This window comes from Pteropus medius, unplaced genomic scaffold (assembly GCF_902729225.1).
Source record: "Pteropus medius unplaced genomic scaffold, Ma_sr-lr_union100, whole genome shotgun sequence".
NCBI classification, from domain to species: domain Eukaryota; kingdom Metazoa; phylum Chordata; class Mammalia; order Chiroptera; family Pteropodidae; genus Pteropus; species Pteropus medius.
The window spans coordinates 2,360,643-2,384,709 of NW_024352783.1; the positions used below are offsets into that span (position 1 = coordinate 2,360,643).

The 24,067-nt window shown below is 46.2% G+C and overlaps 1 protein-coding gene across 2 annotated transcripts in view; it reads right to left on the bottom strand.

Annotated features, from left to right (window-relative positions):
- The window catches only part of GAS7 (growth arrest specific 7), a 204,732-nt gene that overhangs the window by 100,537 nt on the left and 80,128 nt on the right, over positions 1-24,067 (bottom strand). The window lies entirely within an intron of this gene.

Genomic DNA, 24,067 nt, shown 5'->3' on the forward strand with positions numbered 1-24,067 from the left:
TTCCTATAAAATACCACTTCTCATCAACATTTGTATGGCTAAACTGTTTACTTATAAAGACATTTCAATGCCAGCTCCTTGGGGCCAGGAGACCTGTACTATCATCTAGAGACCGAATCAGACCATGGTCACCTTACTGATTCACCAGCTGTGATACATGGAGCAAGGCCTCTAAACTGGTAAAATGGAGATGATCACAATATCTTTCTCAAAAGGCTGTTGTGAGAATTAAGGGGGTGGGGGGAATCCATGTAAACACTTAGCAGAATGTGAGAGGGATGTAAGTGCTTAATAAAAGCTAGTTGTTACTATCAGCAGTAGCTGAAGAGTAGGAGCTGCAGTTTCCTGGACACAAAAAAAGTTTAGACTCAACAACAAGAAAATATATAACCCAATTAAAAATGGGCAAAGGACAATTCTCCAAAGATATATACAAATGGCAAAGCACATGATAACATGCTCCACTTCACTAATCATTAGGGAAATGCAAACCACAATGAGATGCTACCTCACAGGCACTGGATGGCTACTATCAAGAAACCAGAAATAACAAGTGTTGGCAAAGATGTAGAGAAATTGGAACCCTCGTGCACTGCTAGTGGGAATGTAAAATGGTACAGTTGCTATGGAAACTGTATGGCAATTCCTCAAAAAATTAACCACAAAATTACCATATGATCCAATACTACTTCTGGTTATACACCCAAAAGAACAGAAAGCAGGGAGGTAAACAGGTCTTTGTATACCTGTGTTTATGTGTTTATAGCAACATTATTCACAATAGCCAAAGGGCAGAAACTCAAGTGTCTACTGATGGATGAAGGGATAAATAAAATGTGGTATATACATACAATGGGACAGTATTCAGCCTTAAAAAGGGAGGAAATTCTGACACAAGCTACAACATGAATGAACCTTGAGGGCATTATGCTAAGTGAAATAAGACGGTCACAGAAGGACAGGTCACAGAAGAACAAATTTGGTGCTTCTATGAGCATCCTAGAGTTGTCATACTCACAGAAATAGAAAGTAAAATGGTGGTTGCCAGGAACTGGGGGGAGGGGGAAATGAAGAGGAATTGTTTCAACGGTACATTTTCAGTTTTGCAAAATGAAAAGGTCCGGAGATGGATGTTAGAGATGGTTGCACAACAATGTAAATGTACTTAATGCTACTGAAAATTGTTAAAATGGAACGTTTTCAATAACACACACACACACACACACACACACACACACACACACACAGGTAGTTTAGATCAAGGGTGATGTGACACATGAACCACATCATGAGGTATACAGGGGCAGAATTTCCAGGAAAGGTGAAACGTGCAGCCATCCCACCTCTTCGTGAGAGCAATGAGAAAGCTGACTATAAAACGAAGCCAGGGCATCTATAGCAGGGCTCACTGTGACCTGTTTTGTATGCTATCTCAGGGACACTGAGGCAGCACTGCCAGCATCCTAATGTCAGCCACAGGTTTCTCTGCTTAGGAGTATGGCATGCTCAGGGGCCCCTGGGGGTGGACAGCAATCTGGACGCATCGACTCCCTGCTTTCTGCATCTACATTCCACCTTTCTGGTCTTTCCCTTTCACCCCCAGGGGCAGGGCTCACCTCTTTCTTCTCAAAGCCATCGGTGTGGCTGTCTGAGGAATGCTGTGTTCCCTCTCTGATTGTGGAGCTCCAATCAGCTGCAAGTCATGACAACCGGGATCCCTTACTGAGCGCTTGCTCTGGGCCAGGCACTGCTCCAAGTGCTTCACATGTCTTAAATCACTTAACCCACATAACAAATCAACAAAGAAGTTTCTATTATTTTCCCGTTTAATAGAGGAGAAAAAAGAGGCTCTTGGGGGCAGGAAGCATGGGTAGGATGAAAAACTTTAGGGTTCAATACTCGATGGCCAACATGAGCAAAGGCCCAGAGAAAACAGTGTGGGAAGATGTGGGGAAAGGTGGGGGGATCACTTCCATCAGAGTTTAAGAGGCATGGAAGGAAAAAGCAGTAGCTGAGAATGGAGTCAGATATGGAAGGCCATGAGAACACTGAGGCTAAAAAGCAAGAAGAAACCATGGACGGATTTTGAGCCAGGGAGAAAAAAAATTCACCAGCATTGCACTCTTGATATATTATCATGATACCAGGGAATAAAATGATCAAATATCAAGAAGAGACTAGAAGCAGGGAAGTGATAATGGGCTTACCCGACACTCCCACCTTTCTCTCTCTCTCCCATCCTAAAAACAAAATAAATGCAATGCTTAAATCTAAACTTGTTAAATGGTTCCAACACAGCCACAAGTGAAGAAAGTGAGCACATTATCCAGCAGTGAGGTGTCCCAGCAGTGGCTGCTGAGTTATTTGGAGGAGTGTCAGAGGGTAAATCCTGACCTTTGAGGTCAGCCAGGCCACTAGAACACATTGACTAGAAGAGCTAGGCGTGTCTCTGCTTCTGGAACTGGGCTCCCACCTATGAGTCGATAAAAGCAAAACTTCATTTGTACCTAGACAGCCAAGACCTTCACCTTCAGTCCTTCAGGTTTTATGGAATTAAAATGGCCATGGAAGCTTTCACAGCCCATAAATTCTTGGTTTTATAATAGCAAAGGGGACAGTTTTAAGGCCATTCAATCTTGACACCACCATAGAGATGCATCTGACAATGCATCATACAAATTAACGGATACAATCACACACAATAATGCACTGCTATAGGCAAAACACAGAAATCATTGCCATCGCAGTTCCCAGTGTGGCCTACAGCCAATGGCAAGGGACTTTTCTCGGCCTTTATAAACCAGGAGGCTAATCTGCTCTGACCTTAGCTAAGGAGACAAACCAGTCCTGCAGAGGTTTTATTCTTTAGCCTTCATCAAACTTAGTATGTCAGGATGTGTATGTCTTGCAAATGAATTCTAATGGGTTTACTGTTTGGAGTTATCCTAGCTTTTGATTGCAGAAGTCACTTTAGTTTTACTTGACTGATAGTCCTCTATCATTGGAGTTGCTGTGAAAAGCGTGAATTGTTCTCTTTTGGGTCTACAAATAGGTTTCTACATAAGGGGTCATGTGGGCAAATGAGAAAGAGCAGGAAACCCACGATCCAAAAGCAAATAGACTGACAACCATTTCCACCAAACTGCATTTTACTGAGTTTAATCAAGTTAAATTCGACCAATCCTCTTGTTATTATTCTTCATTTCAGTTGAGTTGAAAACTGTCAACCAAAATAGGCCACATTCGCTATAGGCCCTTGTCTTCCATAGGACAAATTGTGTTGTCTCAATAATGACAATTAATAAGAAAGAACATCTGGGTATGGTGATGACTCACTTTTTCTAAATGTTTTAGTCATGAAAAGAAAAATTATTTACCAGCCCGTGCAGTCTCCAGGGTTCAGCATCTCGAAGACACCCCCAGCCCTAATATGCAGCGTGTTGGCTATGACATCAATCAAGCACTTAACAGTTACAACGCTTTCCTGAATGCCATGAACAATACGGACAAGTGTAATGCAAAAGACTGGATTTCTAAAATTTGGGCGATAAGGCACAAACACCACGAGAGACGAAAAGAAATAACTATATAAGGGAGTCTACAATAAGTGCCAAATGATAAGTTGATAGACAATAAGAGCTTTTAGAATGTGGAGAAAGGCAAGATCACTTTCACTGGGATGGTCAGGGGAGGCTTCTCAGAAGATACAGAATTTGGCTGATAGCAGGAATGAAAAGAAAGGGCTTACCCAGAACAGAGGGACTTTAAATAAGTGGAATAAGCCTGGGTGACCAATGAGACGTGGGGGAAATGTAAGAAAGGAGAAGTTGATCTCAAGGGAACAAGAGAACTAGAACCAGTAACTCTGAGAGACCCAGCTGTGGTGGGAGCCAGTTTTGGGGAATGTGGTACAGTGTGTCAGCTATTTACCCGAGTTCAAAGTGATCAATGGAAAACTGGGGCAGGTCTAGCCTTTGGCACACGGAGCTGGAGCATCTGCACGGAGATGGAGATGAAATCCTATGGGTTGGCTTAGTGTTCATAAAAAACGGATGGAGACCTGAACCTGAGGTGCATCCTCACTAACGTGGTGGGAGAATAAATTTTTCCTGATACTCCTCGGGCCCAATCCCTTCTTCCCCTGTGCCCTCTGTTAGTGAATGCAGACCCTGGGGCCCCTCCTCAGGACTCGAAGGCAAGAACCAGGTCTTCATCATTTTCCCCTCCAACCCGGCCTGTGCCTCACATTCAGGGTCTCCATGCTGGTAAAGAGTGGATGTGAGTTTTGAGAGTCACAAAAAGCAAAAGAGGAAGAGGTCAAAAGAAGAAATACAAAGTTAACAGTGTCCAAGTGAGATACCGAAAAAAGTGCTCACTGATGAAAGCAAGGATGTCTCCCTTGCTAATCTCAGAGAGAGGAATATAGAAGAGAGGTGGGCGTGAAATGTGATCTTCACACACAGGGGCTGTGAGCGTGAGGACACAGAAGGAAGAGATGTAAGATATTAAGATCACCACCATTATAGAAGAAAGGAAGAAAGAGGATGGGGCTGAGGGTAGTGGCTGGCCCGAGGCCTGCTGGGCCAATGGCTCCCATGAGGTGACTGGCAGCCAGTTTCTTGCACTCATCATGGTTGGGTCCGAGGCCTCTCAATTCAGAATATTGGAGGGCCAAGCAGTACCACAGCAGTGGCCCAGGTGAGAGCCAATTTGAAAACAGGAACTGGATTGGGAGATGTGTGCATCATCGAACCTACTGGCAAGTAACTGAAGGGGATTCAACCTTCTCCCAAGTGTAGAGTGCCGAGGCCAGTAGCAGACAATATATATACTCTGCTGGTATATGCAAGGTCTACACAGATCCTGCCTTGTTTAAGAATGAGTAAAGAAAGGGGAAAAAACATGTGGAATAAGGGTGAAGAAACACCATCCTGAAGACTCAAAGGAAGAGCACATCTCAGATAATAATTCAGAAGAAAATGTCAGGAAACTGTTAGAATGCAAAAAGTTGTGACCTCCTTGAAAGGGGAACAGAAATTCATAAAGGAAAAAACGGCCAAAATACAAAGAATGATGCAAAGAAGAAAACAGATGAGGTGAGGATGATACAAAAATTGCTCATTTAAATTCACATTAGTAGTTGTGAGTAAATAAAAATATAAAAAGTGAATTCAATAAAGTGCAGGGTAAGCTTAAAAGGAATTCCCTAAATAGCAAAGTAAAAAAAGCAAGGAAACAAAGAAGTAATATATGTTTAAGAAGTATTCTATTAGAAAAGACCAGAACAACTAGATTAAAACCAATAATCAAAAAATAAGAAAATAAAAGTCGTACATGCAAGCAGGCAAAGAGAAAAATTACCTAGGCAATCAGTTCTTCCTCGGACTTTTCCTTTACTCCTACTAAGGGCTAGAGAACCCTTCCCACTAGAATAAAAGCTCCAGGAGGCGGGGCCTCTGTTTTGTTCACTATTCCCCAGGGCCTGGCATCGCCCCTGAGCACTGGGAAGTGCTAGAAGGGCGATTCCACTGAAGTCAAAATTTCACGGGGCACGTTCCTTGTTTTGTTCATTACTAAGGGTGTTCAACAAACATTTGCCGAATGGTGGAACAAACTGAGCTGCAAAAATGAGTTTCTGTCCGAAAAGTTTGAGATCCCAGATGTACATATCCAGCCAAGTTATATTAATAATTCATGTGCAAGAAATAAGAAGGTTCTCTTAGACACGCAAGTGAGGACAGCACTCACTCACTCTCCAGGCATTGAGAGATAAAGCAAAACTAGGAAGATGACAATGGGGAAGTAACCATATAAATGCATCTGTGAGTTGTTTCATACTCAGTGCATATACCCAACTCAGAAATCCAGTGAACTCTGTATGTGTCACCTGATGGGTTTTCCAGCTCAGAGGTGAAGCTTGGTGCCCTGGTGCTCCTCTTCTGCTTCCCTCCCATCTCGGAACAAGGATACGTGTTTCTCCAGCAACATCCTTCAAGGCCAGTAGTACAGAAGAAGCCCCCAGCCATGTGTGGGGAACACTTATAAACTGATGCTGCCTTTTCTCTCCAAGCACATGCCAACAATGGGGGAACTATTGAGGCTTTGGAGACACTGTGCTCGGAGAATCACCAAACAAAACCTTTTTGTTGCCTCCCTCCATCCAAGCAACGCTGCACTGTGTAAAGCACCACAGTGGCCACTTTTGTTGCCAGGGAACTTGAGTAATGATTTTCTGCATTTTTAAAACTCCTTTTGAATGAACCAAGACTTCCCCGCCCCTCAACCCCAATTCCCATTAAAGCAGTAAAGATTAATAAACCACCCAGTGGTCAATGCTTTCTGTCATCAAAACCATCTTTTAGATCATCTCTTAAGAGTTGTTTCTGCTTTAGAAATCAGAGTATGCAGTATGATCTCAATTATGGAAAATAATGCTCTCCCCACTCTAAACAAAGCACTAAGGAAATACACAAAAATGTTTAACAAAGGTTATCTTTGTACTGTGAGATTCTTCTAGCTGTTTTAATTGCACTCTTAATTTTATTAAATTTTAAATTTTTATTTTTTAATTTCATTTTTATTTTTAAGTGTTTATAAAATTACTTTTACAATCAGAAAAACACTGCCCTCCCCCAAAATCGGCATATACAATTCCAAATATACCATATGATCCAATTATGTAGACAAATATATACAGCAAAAAAAGGAAAAGACTGCTAAATATTTTTATTTCTGATTCTCCAAGTTTTCTATAATAAGTATGTTAATTTTAGTGCCTTTTAAAAAAATCTATTTCATTATGAGCTATTGTATGGATACAGCCTTATTTAAAACATTTAGATGATATTTGCTAATAAAATTCCCCTCGACATACCCATCTCACTTGCCATCCCCTAAAATGAATATTGTTTATCAGATTAGGATTCATTATATTTTCTTTCAAATGGCAGGAATATTAGGGTGGGGGCTTTATTTTTAAGAATATGAAGTGAATTAAGACAACATAAGCAACAATAAAGAACATTCTCAAAATTAGAGATACAGGAGACTTTGGAGATCATTTGATCTTGTGTTGCCATTTTACAGATTGGGAAACCAAGGCCCAGAGACAGACAGGGATGAGACGCTGAGGCTCCTCAGTCCCAACACAGAGGCCCCCCCTTATCACGCTTTGGCCACCCTAAAACCTTGGTGCTGACGTTGCTGTCAAGGCTAGGCGACTAGTTCTGGTCAGATGGCCTGGCAGAAGCCAGAGCCCCACCTAGGAGGGCTCCAGGGCTGACCCCAACACTGCTCTGTACCAGGTGACCCTCTCCATTAAGTCTTGCTCTCTGTTCAACTCAAGCTCTTTCCCATGTTTGTGGTCAGTGAACTCCACGAAGGGAGGGGGCCCAGAGAGGAAACATCTGTGCACACAAGAGGAGTGAAGTCATAAACGCATTGGTTTTCCCTTTGGCAAATTCTCTTCTGCTGATTTTTTCCCACTCATTGAAATGCAAAGCTCCATTCCAACAAGGGGATCTGAAAGATTCGGGAAAACTTCTAGAAACCACAACCTCCATCCTGTGGCAGGGATTCCTAAAACAAGGTATGCATCACTGGGTCGGGGCACAGGCATGGATAAGAAACAGAAGACACAGCCCCACAAATCACTCGATTGCCCACAGAAACCCCTTGGGTTGTCCCCAAACCCAGCTTCTAGTCTTTGGCCAGGCACAGAGGAAGTTCAAGTATAGGTACTACTGCTTACCAACCATATAACCTCAGGCAAGTCATGTTGCCTCTTTGAACTTCTTATTTTTTTCTCCTACACATGTAAAAATAGAAGTACCTATTTCATAGAATTCTTGTAAAGACTGGAGGGCCAAAATGATGGTCAACACTCAGTAATATTAGTTTTGCCCCATACTTCCCATCCTATGAAATCACTGAGCAACCTCTGAGGAAATTCTTCCACTGAGGTCACCAACACTGAGTCGCTCAGGTTGCACTGCCTGGGTTTTCCCAACAGCCCAAGCTAACACCTCTCTACAATGACACACTCTAACTTTTCTGACATAGACTGAGCTCAGAGAAGGAACAAGAAAAAGAGCATGTGAAATGGAATCACTAGGCTTGGTGGAGAAGACCGAAATTTAGAAGATCATCCGAAGGGACCAGTAAAACCCATGGAGCCCTGAACATCCATGTCCCTGGGGGCTGCTGGAAAGCTGGCGACATCCCCACAAACCAGACTGAGAGACCAACACGACCCTGGACGAGAGCTGCAAACCAAGCAAAACAAGGCCCTGGGTGCCTGGCCGCCTTCCAGGAGCGGCCTGTGTGCACCTTCATTTGAACTCTGTTGCCATCACCAAGGATGCCCCAGAGAATAGCCCCCCATACTTCGAGCTCTTAAAAATGAGACCGATTGGGTAATAGGAAGGACAAAGAGTCAGGTTTCTTTTTCCCTCCACTGCTCGTCTGCTAAGTCGATTACACTGCCTGTACTTCACCACTAGATATTTTTGTTGTTCTAATTGCTGAAGGACTATTGTGGGCCAGTACCTTGTACACACTGTAGCTTATTTGTCCCTTACAAGAACATTGGGAGAGAAGTACTCTTATTCTCATTTTATAATCGAATACACCAAGGTCTTACCCAAGGTCTTACAACTAATGAGACAGAGAACCAGTTTGAACCTGCTGTGCAATGTCCAAGGCTGGCGCAATTCCTCCTTACGCCATTCGTAACCGAGGCGCTTCTGCAGTGTGTCCTGGAATCCTCTGTCCAAAGGCAAATCCTCCAGCGAGAAGTTACAGTTGAAGCCATGACCAACCAGCCAAGCTCCTAATTATCAATTTCACAGGGTAGAAGGTAATAGCTGATTGTTAGTAAGGAGCTTTATAAACTGGAGGCAGAGATGCCAGGGGAGAGAAGAAAAGAGCCAAGATAGTCATTTCCATAGCAAAGAGCCCTGACCAACACCCACGGGAAAAATGACACCTGAGAAGAATGTCAACTGAGCACCACAAGCTGAGTAACTGAGCTGCTCTGTTTTTGAGCTGGCAAATCTTGGAGCTCCGGCAGGCAGCCTCTGCCCATCCACACGAGGTATTAAGTTGGGACAGTATCGAGGCTCAGCTCCCATCTAGACTGAAATCTGGGAGCCTACGTTCGATGCTCCAGAAGGGACAGGGACCCACCTTGCTCTGTCCAAGGGCCAGGCTCCTTTCTTCTTGCTGTCTCTGGGGAGATGCAGCCCCTACCCTAGCCTGCCTCTCTCCCACATGGGCTGGTCCACTCCTCACCTCCATAGTTGTAATTGTTTGAGTGGCCTGTAATGAGCAACCCTCACCCCTGTCAACTGAGCTCCCTGAGAACAAGAACACTGTCCTACTCAAATCTGTCCCCAGACACAGAAAACATACCCAATAAATAAATATGTGTTGAATAGATGGAGTCTCCTAGTCCCTGTGTAGGATTTGTCAGCCCACTCAGAAAGGGGTTTCTTACTTTCCCAGGGTCATCTGGGAAAGTAAGGGCAGTGGAAGCACGGTAGACAAGAAGGTAGAGAGAGGAGCACTGCCTACTTTTTTACCTATTTTACTCTTATATACTGAAATACCTTCAGGGGCCCCCAATTCACAAATAAACAGAATGGGCTATGGCGGGGGCGGGGGCAGCGGGAGGTCATCGGTGGCTTGGTTAGGGTCTCTGAAACAAGCCTCTCATAGGCCTACGGTCCTTCAAGTAAATATATTCATAAAAAATTTACTTTCTTGGCTCACTCAGACTTGCCCACTAAAGTAGTTAAACACATTACCCAAAAAGAAAGCTGAGAGAAACCAAGTGATCATGTATGACAATGTCAGTCTGAGTTACCAGTGCTAGACTTGAAATGTTCATATGTGATTGGTTTTTACCCATATGTTTTTAAAGAACTGGCATATTATTTTCACTTAAGGACAACCAGCCCATGAATGTCTGGTTATCTTTGATAAGCTTGAGCCACCAACCTGATCTCTCTCAAAGTGATTCAATTCTCTAGCTTGTTTGTTTCTATCACAGGTAGCTGAGTTGGTAATATCTCTCCAGGACAGCTGAAGGCACCCTAGAAGGCTGTTGGCAACTGTTGCACTAATGGCACCCACAGGTGGAAGTGCTGAATAACCATGGCTGGACAGAAAGGGACTGGGATTTGCTGAGATCCTTAGCTGGCAGAACTCCTGTAGCCCTCGAAGCACACATGAAACTCTGACCGGAGAGTGTGGGTGGTGGAACACTTAACTCCTACTCTTGGGCCCCTCCGAGTTTTAAAAGGCTAGAAAGTGATAACGACAGGTACAGGCATCCTATCCAAGTTCTGAGCCTCAGAGCAGTGGTTCTCAGCCTTCAGCTCTCTGCTGTAACAGAAGGGCTGTCAGAACACAGGCTGCTGGGTTCCACCACGTTTCTAAATCAGTAGGTCTCGGTAGCCCAACAATTCCCACTTCTCACAAATTCCCAAGTGACGCTGCTGCAAGAAAAGCTGGACATCTGAATTTTTAATGTGAATCTGCTGATTTTTAGATGTTGGCAACCAACTCAAAGATTTCTAAATAAAACCATGGGCAGAAATTAAAACAAAACATGCAACAACAATGACAACAAAAAAACATAGTCTGTTCCATGCCACCAGTGTGAAACTCCTGGTTTTAATTGTTGGGTATTTGCATCAGCAGTGTGAATTAGCACTTCCGCCCCCTACTAACCAACCTTTTGCTAAGACCTCTTCCTACCAACATCTTCTTGTGGGTACAACTCGATACCAGCTTCCAGGGTACCGGCACACACTTTCCAAGTGCTGTAAATGTGTGGTCAACTCCAGAGCTGGGTACCCCAGCCTACGTAACCTTTCTTGGAAGGGAAGCACAGGACAAGGTTTCTGGGGCAGAAGGGACCCTGGAAAATCTGTCCTACTCTGTCTATGGAAATGTGGCACGCTATCAGCTGATGAGAAGGTTCAGAAGGGGAGGAGGTGTATGAGGAAGCTGAATGAAGCCACTTAAGGAGTGAGGCATGCACCAACAGGTGGGGACAGAGGCAGAGAAGGTGGTCAGAGGCAAAGCCATGCGCCAAGCAGTCTGATACACCAGCAGGGATTCTGCAGCTGAGGAGAATCCCTAAAGTGAGCCAGGCACAGCAGCCTCGGGGAGGACAGACACACACCCATGGGGTCTAAAGGCGAATTGACACAGCTGCCACAGCAGGCAGACTCCCATGGGGTAGCAAGACTGAACAGCTGGAAGCCAGCACCTTGGAGCGTGCCTGATGAGGAGAAAGGGTGGATCATCCCTCCTGGAAGGAGTGCAGAATCCAAACCTGCAGGGCTCTGGAACATGGGAATGTGCATTCTGGGGCTGCTGGGAAGAGTGCCAGGTGACAAGGCGGTCATTGTAAGAATCACAGGCGTCTTCAATTTTCCCACAGGGAGCTCTTCTCCTGACCTCAGGCCCTGGGAGAAGAGACTGCCACCTCCAGTCCCCAGACTTCATGGTTCTCAGCTGGACTCCTTGTCCCTATCTGGCCTGCAAGCTGCAGCACATCAGCTTCTCAAAATGAGGCTTGTAAGGAGCTCTGCCCACTAAGAGCCCTTCCCCTTCCAGGCTTTGGAAAGGAAATCCACAGCTACCCGTAGAGGAGATCTCCAGTTCATCTGGTCACCACTTAAGGCCAGCAGTCTTCATACTTATTATTTTTTTTGAAAGTCTGACGCACAGTAAAAAGCACATTTTACTTCGCAACCCAATATACACACAAAGCAAAATTTTCATGTCGCCAGTAATCACCTTACCACATGCAATGCACTCTGCTATCTTCCCATTCTAGTTTTACGCTGGTTAACACGGATTATATACATGGTATGACTCATTACTCAAGGATCAAAAAACACTGCTTTGCCTAGTCCTGATCTTCTTCTTTAGCATCCCCTTCTTTACCTCCCTTTATAAGAATCAGAAATTCCTATAAGGGAATCCTTAGCTCCACTTTTCCCGACCTGCGCAGGCAGAGGTGACTCTCCCAGCCCCAGCAGACTACACACCACTCACAGGCACTTAGATCATAATCATATACATTTTCTCTTTTCACGAACAGGGCCCAAGCCCCTGGAGACAGTTCATTTAAAATATTTCTCAAAAGATGTCATAAGAGAGAAAGCCTGAATGAAACTTTCAACGACGATAAAGTTGTACTGTGTTTCACAACACGCCAAGAAACCCAATCCTCAGAAAACTCCCCTGCTGCTGGTGGCACCTTCTCCCTGCCATGAGGAATGGAGCTATGAGGATGTCTTCTGGTTTCCAGACCTCAGACACATCACCCCTGATCAGGACTTGAACAACGTCCTCGACAGGTTTGCACGGGTTGTGACTTGACTCTCTACAACATGCCGGGGAAAGAGATTCTCATACCTAGTGCTTAAGTGGGGAGATGGAGCCTCAGAAAAGCTGACACAATTGTCACGCAGGAAGTGGCTGAATCCACACGAATCCGTTTTCTAGACTCCAACTTTCAAGCTCTTCCCAGAAACCTAAATGGCTTCTAACTAAGCCTGTTATATAATCCTGAGTTTACTGCCCCTGAATTGCGACACAAGAAATAAGCATCCTGAGGGGGCCACCTCCTCTGAGGCCCCTGTAACTCCGTGTGTATATCCACAAGCTGCCCTGACTCCATGACAGGACATGCACATATGTGGCACACGTGTAGGAGCCAGAAGATCCCTGCAGACCTGGTTCCCATCCCTCTTTCTCTCTGACTGGCTGTGTGACATCTGGCAGAACACAGCACCTCTCTGGGCTTCTCCCTTACCTAAAGCTCAAGGGATCTGAACCTGCTGACTCCCAAGACCCCTTCTAGGCTTCTCCTGAGAGCTCTACCTGCACCATTTGAAGCCATTTGGCCCCAACGGGGACTGGCCACACTCAGGAATTAAGAAAACACAAAACAGGAGGTGAAGATCCAGAACAGGGAACTGAGATAAGCCAAGGAAATAAGAAAAACTCACTTCGCACTGAGCTCACCTCAGATGCCACCCCTGCCTGGGTGGCTTGGTCTTCTTTCTAGAGCCTTGGGTCCCCGTGCAGCCCAGACTCACTGAAGGAATGAGGACAGGAATATATTGGGGAACAGAAGTCCCTCTAAAGCAGAGCCAAGGCCCTGACCAGCAGGAGGCTGCCCAAGGAAGGCTTCCCTCCCACAAGAGTGGCCGTCCCTCACTCTCATCCTGCTCCAATGAGCTTCGAGCACCTGCCCTGAAGATGACAGCACAGCCCCTGGTTCCAACTCACCTCAGCCCCGCAGTCCCTCCTCTCGCAAATCTGACACGCTGGTCATTTTCTGCCACCGTCTCCACATCCGCTGCTTCCCCGTGGCATCAGCTAATTCACTGTGCAAAGCAGCATTTATATATAGAAAGTTGCAGCCACGCAGGTTAGCATTAAAATAGAGACTTGACGTTGCCGTGGCAACGAAACAAATGATATTCAAAATGAAAGAGAAGTATGCTGCAATCAGGAAGGCATGTCCACAGCCTTCCAGGGCAGCTGCGCCTGGTCCCCCCAGGGTGGGTGGGACAGCCTCCAGAGAGGGATCCTTCCCTTCCATGAACCTCCTCCTCCCCATTAAGTCACTGCTCCGGTTTCAGTTGTGTCCATGGCCTCCTGCGCAAGTTCCTTTCTAAAGCCAACTCCTGCCTGGAGCAGACCTGAGACCAAGACACTGAGGGAGTATATGACGATCTTGACCAGGTATGTCAATTTGTAAAAGCTCTACTCCTCACGCGCCGAGGGGAAGCGGCCTGTGCCCTGGTAATGTTACCAAGGATGCTTCTAGAAACAAAGATGGTTTCTGCCACTGCCTCTCATAGGCAAAGAGTCAGGGAGGTGCCAGGGACCTGAGTGACATCCGGCAGGCTGCCTCGCCTCTCCAAGCTCAACCTAAAAATAAGGGGAGAACAGGAGGGATGAAAAGTAGCCTAGTGCCTTCTATCTCTGTGATTCTAGCATGTGTTTCTTTTCTCCTTTGTCACCTCCTTTTTCCACTTTCCTCTTGTTTCCCTAGTCCCTGGGCACATGCCACACATGCCCATATTGCTGGAGCCACCAATACTGCACAGCAGTTACTGCTTCCTAGCTCTCGTCCGACACAGCCACCACTCAGAATGTTCACAGTCTTCAGGTCAAAAGGTCTGGATTCCGGTATTCAAGGAGCCCCCAAGAGTTTAGGGGCATTGGACAACTCTCTGAGCCTTTCTGAGACTCATGTACACATCCTAGAATCAAGCACGATCTAGAATGACCAAAATTAAAAAGTGACAACACCAAGCGCTGATATGATTAAAGAGCTACTGGAACTCTCATCTACTGCCAGTGGGAATGAAAAATGGTACAGCCGCTCTGGAGAGCAGTTTGGCAGCTTCCTGTAAACATACACTTAACATATGACCCAGCAATTCCATTCCTCAGTCTTTACCCAAGAAAAATAAAAACATACGTCCACACGAAGTCTTATACATCAATGTTCAGAGCAGCTTTAGTCATAATAATATCAAACTGGAAACAACCGAAAAGATCATCAACAGGAATTGATGAACAAACGGCAGTACATCCATACCATGGACTACTACTTACCAACACAAGGGACGGAACTCTTCATACATATGCAACAACCTCCATCCACCTCACAGATACTACGTTGAGAAGCCAGTCTCAAAAGGTTACACTGCATGATTCCATTTATACAACGTCCTCAAAAAGACAAAATTGTAAGAATGGAAGACACATGAGGGGTAGGGTGGGATGGGGTGGGGTGGGGAGGGTGTGAATGCAGAGTGCGAGCACGAGATGGGATCCTGGGGTGATGGAAGTGTTCTACATCCTGGTTGAGATGGCAGTTACATAAATCTATACTATGTGTTAAAATTCATAGAGCTGTATACCCCCAAAAGTTGATTTTACTGTGTAACAATCTAAAAAATAAAATAAATGCTACTTTCACCTTGAAAAGAAAATTTACAGATGATGTATTTTACTATATCTCTACGGGATTATTCAAATCAAAAGTGGGTTCCTCACATGTAAACTGTAAAGTCTTGAGAACTATTAGTTACTAGCACTACTTTTAATCACAAAGATGCTCTTCTTGTTCAAGACCAATAGTTCTCAACCTCGGACCAGCCACAGCAGCATCACCTGGGAGTTTGTTCAAAAGTACAAACTCTCGGCCCTCACCCCAACCCTTCTGAATCAGAAAGTCTGCAGTCGGTTTGAATAAGCCCTCCAGCTGAGTGATTCTAATGCTTGCTGAAATTTTGGAACCACTGGAGTCTACATGTCAATGAGGTCTGGCCAGACCAGCCCATCACAGAATAGTCTGGTCCTTTAATATCAAAAACCACAGATACAGGCAATGTCTTTCTCTATATCCTACTTGTTTAATGACTTCCTTTTTCTTCTCTCTCCCGACCTCTGCCTTTAGTCTGCCCCCTAGTATGGCCACCTGTTGCCCTGCAGGGAAGAGCCAAAGGCCAGGATTCCATCTGACCACCTCGTGCCAACAGATCACATAGAACCACCTGTTGTTTCGGCAGGGACACCTGAAATGAAAAGAACCAACCATGCCAGTCTACCTCCCCCTCTCAACTCCTGGAGCACTACTAGAATTCAATGGGAACCACACAGTTGTCCCAGTGAACCCCAGAAAAACCCAACTTCCTACTTGCCCCAGAACACCAACTTCAAAGCTTCTTTGCATGGTTTCTGGCTCTGAAGCCACACGGAGATGATGGATCACAAAGAAGAAATCAGAACCATATGGATTTCATATTCAGCAAAATAAACAGAATTACAGCATCGGGGTTGGGTCCAGAAACCAGGGGGCTGTGTGTGTGGCCCAGAGCCCAGGTTTGGTGGCCCCCAGCGTAGGCTGGGCTCCCAGCCTCTCCTCTCCACCCACGACTCCTACAAACAGTGCCAGCGGTGCCCGTGTGCTGACCCTCCTTGCTGAGGTCTCTGCCTGCAATGCTGCTTCAGCTGACATTTCAGTGTTTTATTGAGTTTTTATATTCTCTTTTATGGTGCAGTTGAAGATGGTTCAGCTTCTTTTCTAGTTTCACTCAATTATGCACAAGCACTGACAGGAATACTGTGCCTCTAATGACAGTGTGACAGCTCCAGGAGCCTCTGGGAGGGGAGTGGGGGTAGCAGCTGTGGCACTCACCCCCTTTTATACCACTGGTTCCTTCCTCACAGAGCCAATCATACCAGGTATGCCCACTCCCAGCCTCATTCTCATCACAGAACTGAGAAACTGTTTCCTCTCCAGTTTCTAGGCAAAGAATATGGCATTCCACATAGCCAGTGCTCTGAACCAGGGACAATTTTGCCCCACAGGGGACATATGGCAATGTCTTAAGACATGCGCTAGTTGTCACAGTAGGGGTGGGATTGGTGAGCTGGTACATCAGTTCCCTATTGCTGCTGTCATAATTTACCACAAACTCAGTAGCTTAAGACAACACAAAATTATTACCTGAGAGTTCAGTAGAGCGGAAATAGGTCTCACTGCGCTAAAATCAAGGTCTCGGCTGGGCTGCGTTCCCTGTGGAGGCTCTAGGGAAGAATTTGTTTCCTTGCCTTCTCCAGCTTCTGGAGGCTGCCTGCACTCCTTGGCTGTGGCCCCTTCCTCTGTGCTTAAAGCCAGCAACAGTGGGTCAAGTCCTCTTCACACTGCCATCTCTCTGGTTCTCTCTCTCCTGTCTTCCTCTTCCACTTATGGGATTCTTGTGATTATACTGGGCCCCCTGGATAATCTAGGATAATCTCCCTGTCTCAAAGTCAGCCTATTTGCAACCTCGATTCTCCCTTGCCATATACCTAATACTAACAGGTTCCAGAAGACTAAAAGTAGTGTTAGCAGGCCTTGCCTGCCTGTTCCTGCAGGAGAGTCCCCATGAACATCTTTTTTGGGGGCGGGGGAGGCAGGGAGGGGGTGGTCATTATTGTGTCCACCACAGGGGGCTACTGGTATCTAGTGAGGAGAGGCCATGGATGCTGCTAAACATCCTATAATGCACAGGACCACCCACCCACAACAAAGAGTTATTTAGCCCAAAATGTCAATAGTGTGGAGGCTAAGAAACCGTGGTACAACCTAACACTTGGCAGGTCTTAGTTGGTTCCTGGTGATCTTAACTCCAGTCCAAGGGTCCCCAACACCTGGGCTGCGGATAGGTACCGGTCTGTAGCCTATTAGGAACCGGACCAACAGCAGGGGGTGAGAGGCTGGCAAGCAAGCAAAGCTTCATCTCTATTTTAGCCGCTCTCCAGCACTAGCATCACCACCTCAGCTCCACCTCAGATTGCCTGGCATTAGATTCTCATAGGAGCGCCAGTCCCTGATGCCAAAAAGGTTGGGGATTGCTGGTCTAGTCTATTTCCATCGAGAAGTTAACCATAGGACTTTTGGAGATCACAGAGAAGCTCTGACCCATAGTTAAGGAGGAAACTTTTTACTATTCTATTAAATATTTTAAAGTAGATTCTATAACTGTTCCAGAATCATTCTCAAATAATCCCTCGATACAAAGAAAATATACACTGATGTTAAAAACATATAAAATGCATCTTGCTTATAGAAGGCACATGAACATAATGAATATAGATCATTTAAATCTCTTTATGCGAATAAGTGCCAATAACAGGCCAATTCTGCTTTGCTGCTTTTGGGGGTTGCTTTTTGGTCTCAGAAATCCCTGAATTAGCCAGCCAGAGCTGCTCACATCCCCATTCCCTCCCCCAACCCCCACCCAGAGCACTGAGCCACGGCTGGCAGACTACTATTCCTAATGACCTTGCAGATCTCGGCTCCCACACCAAATGCCCTCTTGCCCCCAGGCTCCAGTGGGTGAAGGCTGCCTGGGGGAGAAGATGGCTGCTCAGGAGGCCCTGTCCATCCCTACAGATAGCAGGGGCTATCCCCCTGCGAAGAATGGTCCCCAAGCAAAGGTTCTCTTGCCCCGCCTTGTGGTCCTGTTTGGTGGCTGGGTTTCCCAGAGTGGGTCAACAGGGACAGCAGAGGGTGATTCTGTGGTTTCATGGGGACTCTCCTGCAGGAACAGGCAGGCAAAGCCTGCTAACACTACTTTTTTGTTATTTTGACAAAAAGAGTCCCTGCTCCCTCCCCCTCCATCATACTGATGAGCAGAGCCACAGTGGCACCTAATGCATGCATGGATGCAAGTGTGTATAGACTCACTCACGTGTCCCTGTGCCTTACACCCCAGGCAAGCCTGCACTATCCCACAATCTCTGCTGGTCACAGCAAGGCTTATTTAACTTCTCTGCTGAAATTATCCAGTATTTTCTGCCAAAGCCACATCTCTTCCCCAAAGCATGGAAGCCATGGTGCTAGAGAAGCGCTGACACAATGTCTGAGATACTTTAGGGCCTGTGACCACCTGCGTAAAGATGCCGCCTGTAGAACACATGCATTTTTTCACTGGTCCATCCAACAAACACTTGCTGTGCATCACTATGCACTAGACCCCCTTCTAGACCCAGAAACCACAGCAACCAATAAGACAGATGGGCCTTGACTACAGGGAGCTGAAATCCAATGAGGAGAGAATGGTAAGGCCCCACTAAACATTTATGTGCATTGCCTCATTGAATATTCACACCAGTGTTGGAGGCAGGTTACCTTAAATTGTCTCCATTTTCACAAAATTACAACCACAGCACTAAACACGAATGTGATGTTTATAACATGCCTGACTGTTCTCACCCGTTTATGTATACTCGCTCATTCAATCTTCACCCTCCCTCTGTGAGGTAGGTTCTATAATTATACACATTACATGGGAAGAAACTGATGTTTGAATAGTTAGTAGCTGGCCCCAGGTATGCATGTGCATTTACAGCTAGTAAGAGGCAGCGCTGGCACTGGACCCCAGATAGTACTGAGGATTTGTCAGGGGACAAGCCCAAGGTCATACCTTTAACAGTAACATCGAAGGAGGGCAGAGCTCGCACATCTAGCTCCAAAACTCCCAATGTGTCACCTCTCCTTTAACCTGCTTACTGTGACAGCTTCCTGACCAACACCAAGCACAGCTCAGCTACTGGTCACCCCGCTTTGCCAAATGTTCCTTCAGGACACCCTGGCCCAGGGCCCCAACTTCCAGGAGATGGAGGAAGTGCTTTTTTCATGCAGCCACAGCAGTTTCTTTGTTGCTCTATCCCCACAGTGAGTCACCGCCCTCTTTGACCAATGCCAAAGAGAGCCCCATTGTAGCAGCACTGCTCATCTCACTTCCCGTTTCCATTTCCCAAACATAGCTTTCACCAGATCTAACATGAGTCACGTAAATGCCAAATGGAGTTCAAAGATGCTTTGATAATGAGATTTGCAAATACAAGGATCTGGCAGCAGCAGCTGCTATTACAGCTTCTTGGCGCTCTCACTCATCCCCACCTTTGGGACCTCCTGTGGCTTCTCCATCTCCTGCGGTGTGTAGGGCTGCGGGTCATTTTCTCGGGATTCTTGCGGCAGAGCAAAAGCCACAATGGCATGATATGGCATTTCCAAGCACACCGCAGGGAATATGATGGCCTACAAACCACCATGAGCTCCTAAGGTGTTTTACTGGCCTCAGAAACCACTAGGCCAGCAGAAAATATTATTTAATTGTGGGTTCAGGGGGGTGGGGAGGGTGGGGCGGGGATGGGCGGTGGAAGGGTGGGGAGGGTTTTGCAGATATAATTAAACTAAGAATTATGAGATGGGGAGATTATCCTAGATTATCCAGCTGAGCCCTAAACACAGTCCCAATGTCCTGATAAGAGGGAGATTTTACTATACACAGAAGGGAAGGACTACGATCAGGGAGGCAGAGATTGGAGTGATGCAGCCACAAGCCACGGAGTGCCGGCAGCCACCAGGAGCTGGAAGAGGCTTGTGGCAGCCATTTGCTGTGTGTACCTGCCTCCCAGCCACATGCATCCCTACTTCTAGTGAGAGCACTCTGATTTTCCTTCAGGGAAGCATCTTTCCTGCCTCACTCTCAGTCATCATGGCTTGTGGGGCAGGTGGCCCCATCTCTCTAATGAGTATAGTCCATCCCCTGGCCATAGGACTAGTTCAGGGATGAGCAGGTGACCCAATCCTTGGGCTCTTATTGGAATTATTGAAGAAAGGAGTAGTATTATGATAGGATGTAAGCCTAAAGCTGCCAACACCTTGCAGGAAAAACTTCCCTGAGAATGGAGTCAATGCAGAAGAAAAGGGGCTAGTGAGGAAGAGAGGGAGGAAGGCAAAGAGGGACATTACACTATACTGACACTGTAAAGCCCCTTGATCAAACCACATCTGAAGCTGATACCTGGGAATGTTTCAGTTACACCAACCTATCAATTCCATTTTTGTATGAAGCCAGTTTGAGTGGGATTTCTGCAACATGTATTAGAAAAAGCCCTAATGTTCCCTTCCTAAAGGCCACGGTATAATATCTACAGCAAAAAAAAAAAAAAAAAAAAAGCCTAAAGAACATAAATTGGAAACTATTCGGAGATTCAGGGCCTCTTTTCAGCCCGCACTAGTCGGTAAGCTCTTCTCCCAAAGGTATCTGCATTTCCAAACACCCCATGTATTACTTTCCTATGGCCACTTAAAAAGTTACCACAAACTCGGTAGCATAAAGCAACAGAAATATCTTCTCTCACAGTTCTGGAGGCCAGAAATCCAAGATCTGTATCACTGAACTGAAATCAAGGTGTTGGCAGGGCCATGTTCCCACTGGAGATTCTAGGGGAAAATCGGCTCCTGCATCAGCTCCTGGTGGCTGTCAGCATTCCTTGGCGTATGGCCGTATCACTCCAATCTCTGCCTCCCTGATCATACTCCTCTTCTCTGTGTAGTAAAATCTCCCTCTGCCTCCTTTTTATGACACTTGGGACTGTATTTAGGCCCTGCTAGATAATCCAGGATAATCTCGTCTCAAAATCCTTGATTTAATTACAACTGCAAAGACCTTTTTTCAAAAGAAGATAATATTCTCAAATTCTTGGCATTAGGATGCAAACCTATCTTTGGGAAACATTACCAGCTGCCCCAAATTGGGCCAAGTCAGACCATTATGTGGATGTGGATGAGACATGTCACTATTTATACCTCCAATTGTTAGGCAAAACAACTTATGGTCCTTGACGTGACCTATGTCATCTTAAGAAGCAAGGTGCTCTCTGTGACAGCCAGTTTACCTGGGATGGGGAGGGTACTTATCACCTGAAAAGAATGTTCTTCTATAAATAAGTAGGCCCATTAAGTTGTTTACTGCTTTGGAATATATAGCTCTTAACAAGTACATGCTACTTGGCTACACGCCACCTGTGTTCCTGGAGGCTTTATACATCAAGCCCCCATTCCCTTTTCCATTCAAAGAGCTGCCATCTTGCTGTCACCCAAGACTGCTTCTGTCCATAAGCTCCCTTAAGAAACTGTTTATTTTGGAGTTTTCAGCCTTTCTCTTCAGTCTCTCAGCCCCGTCCTCTGTTGGAGGTCAGGTCCAGGACACCTTCAAGAAGTTTTCCCAGCACTGATGCCTTGCAAAGTCTGCCTGGCTGGGGCTCCACAGTATCATGGGACCAACTAAGCAAGTTGTATGGCACTGAGAGAAGAAATAACAAGAAAAATGGGCTCAGAGTAGAAGATATGCAAGAGATTAGAGTGCCGAGCACAGGTGAGCAAGGCTGGGAGCCCCAGAAGGTCTGCTCAGGGACATTTGGGGAGCTTGAGTCAGGGGCCTGTCTGCTTGGGAGTAAAAGGCAACTGGACCTCAAAGTAAGATGAGAATAATTAGAATACTTCCCCCACATGCACCCCAATTTCCCCAAGTGACTGGAAGCAGGAGGTGGGGAGAGGTATTGAAGAAGAGCGGGGGAGGATGACAGGAAGCCAAGTCCAGCTGAGGCTGTTTCTTACAATTCAGCTGATTCTGACCTGTAGCTGCCGTAAAGGGAGCTCTGGCCTCTTGGAGTGTGGTCCATGCTTGAGGCATGGGAGAGAAGGAAAGGGAAGGGCCACCAGCTGGAGAAAACAGGAACTTGTTGATGCAGGTGCTCACCACAGGAGGCAGAGGAGGTATTCCCCAAACCCCACCACTGGTAGGGCAGAGGCTGGCCATGCCTACAAGTGTGTCAGGGTGGACCTGGATCTGCCACTACCATCCCCACAGAGGACTCAAGCAGCTGGGAGAAAGTCTCTCTGCTCTGACCACACCCCAAAGCCCATGTCTGCCACGTGGAAGTGCTATGTCAGGACACACACTAGACACGGGGCAGAAAAAGCTCTAGGGAAATATTGTGATCAAAACCGAACATCTAAGCTTCTGCTATGGTCTGCAGACCTGAACTGTGAAGAAATGCAGTACACTGGGCTTTCCCAAAGCACAGAGGTTCCCAGAACACTTGCAGCACCCAAGATGATCCCATAGGTGGTAAAGGCAAAGGCTCCAAGAGCCTCATTTTTAAATAGTTACATATTTATTTTAAGGCCATATAACTAGTACATAAAGCCTGTGATGTCATTGTCCTTCTGCAAGGTGGCCATCATCTGCTTGGACTGGCTACTCGTGGGCCACTGAACACTGGAGTCAGAAGGGACTATTTCTAGGTCATCAAGTTTTATACTGTAGTGGTGAAAAGGAGGACTAGAGAGCCAGACTGCATGGGTTCAAATCCAGCTCTCCTGGGCACGTTACCTGAACTCTGGACACATCGGGGATTCCCATGAAAGTGGAAATAATAAACAACAATGCCCCCTGATGCAATTAAATGAGTTAACACACAGAAAGTACGTAAAATTGGCCTGTCCTTGCTTATACTGTTGGCGAGTGACAGCTCCTTCTCCCATCCAACAGTTTACCATCCTTTATAAAATGTGATGAAATCTAGGCGGTTCCAAGCATCCAGGACATGTCAGTGGAGTCTGCTATGCCTAACTTTCATTCAAACTCCCTTCATGCCACCATGCAGGTAAAAGCCCCACCTCTCTGAGCTTACCTCTGTCTCACCTTCCTTCATCCCCGATGGCTCTGGGCATCAGACAAAAAAAGGCCAGCAGGAAGACTGGCCAAACACCTTCCTGAAGACCTGCACAGAACAAGCAGGCCACTGCCCCACCAGCCTCAAGCCAGGGATGTCTGCCTATGTGACCCTCTGACCATGACAGCTCTTTGAGACACTCTGCATGCCCTGCCCTACCCAGGTCCCCAGTGGCTAGGATCAGAGATAAGAAACCACCTCCTGAAGTCTGAAGAGAGACCCATGTTAGTAGACATTGATTCTGTAACTGAGTCGGATACCTTGGAGGGAAGTTGATAACCAACATTCCTTAATCTTGACAACAACCCCTGACGTGTGGTCTCATTACATTTGTAAAGAGGCCAGCAGTGGTGTCTCTGACTGGTGCCAAACCAATGGTCTTTACCTCAGTCCTTCCGCAAGAACTAGTCTGGGGCTGAGATCTGTCCTTCAGAGATTTAGCACCAGTCATAGCTGAGACAAAGCTGCACATAAAAACATCCACCTGTGCCTCCCTAACCTCTTAATCTGTTTTGTGAGACGCTCAGTGAGATCCCAGAAGCGCCCCTAAGAGGCGGCTGCTCCCCATCTGCTCTTGAGGCTAACTCTTCCCAGAAGCAGCATCAGCCCCCTCACATCTCTTCCCTCTGTCTGACTTTAGGAGACCTTTTGTTCAAACGGCCAACGGAGTCCTGGGTCTCTTCTGAGCTGAAGGCAGAGACTGGCTGTGTCAGGTTTGCAGGACCACCCCTGGAAACTAGGAGGACTCCCAGGACACAGCAGGTAGTCCTGCTCAAGGCCATGATTTACTACAGCAAAAGGAAACAAAGCAAAATCAACAGAGGGAAAAGTTGTCTAGGCGAGGTCCTGAGGAAACCCAGCCCAAGCTTCCAACAGTCCCCTCTCATTGCAGTCACACAGGCCGAGCCTGATTCCTCAGCAATGAGCTGTGACAGTGGTGGGA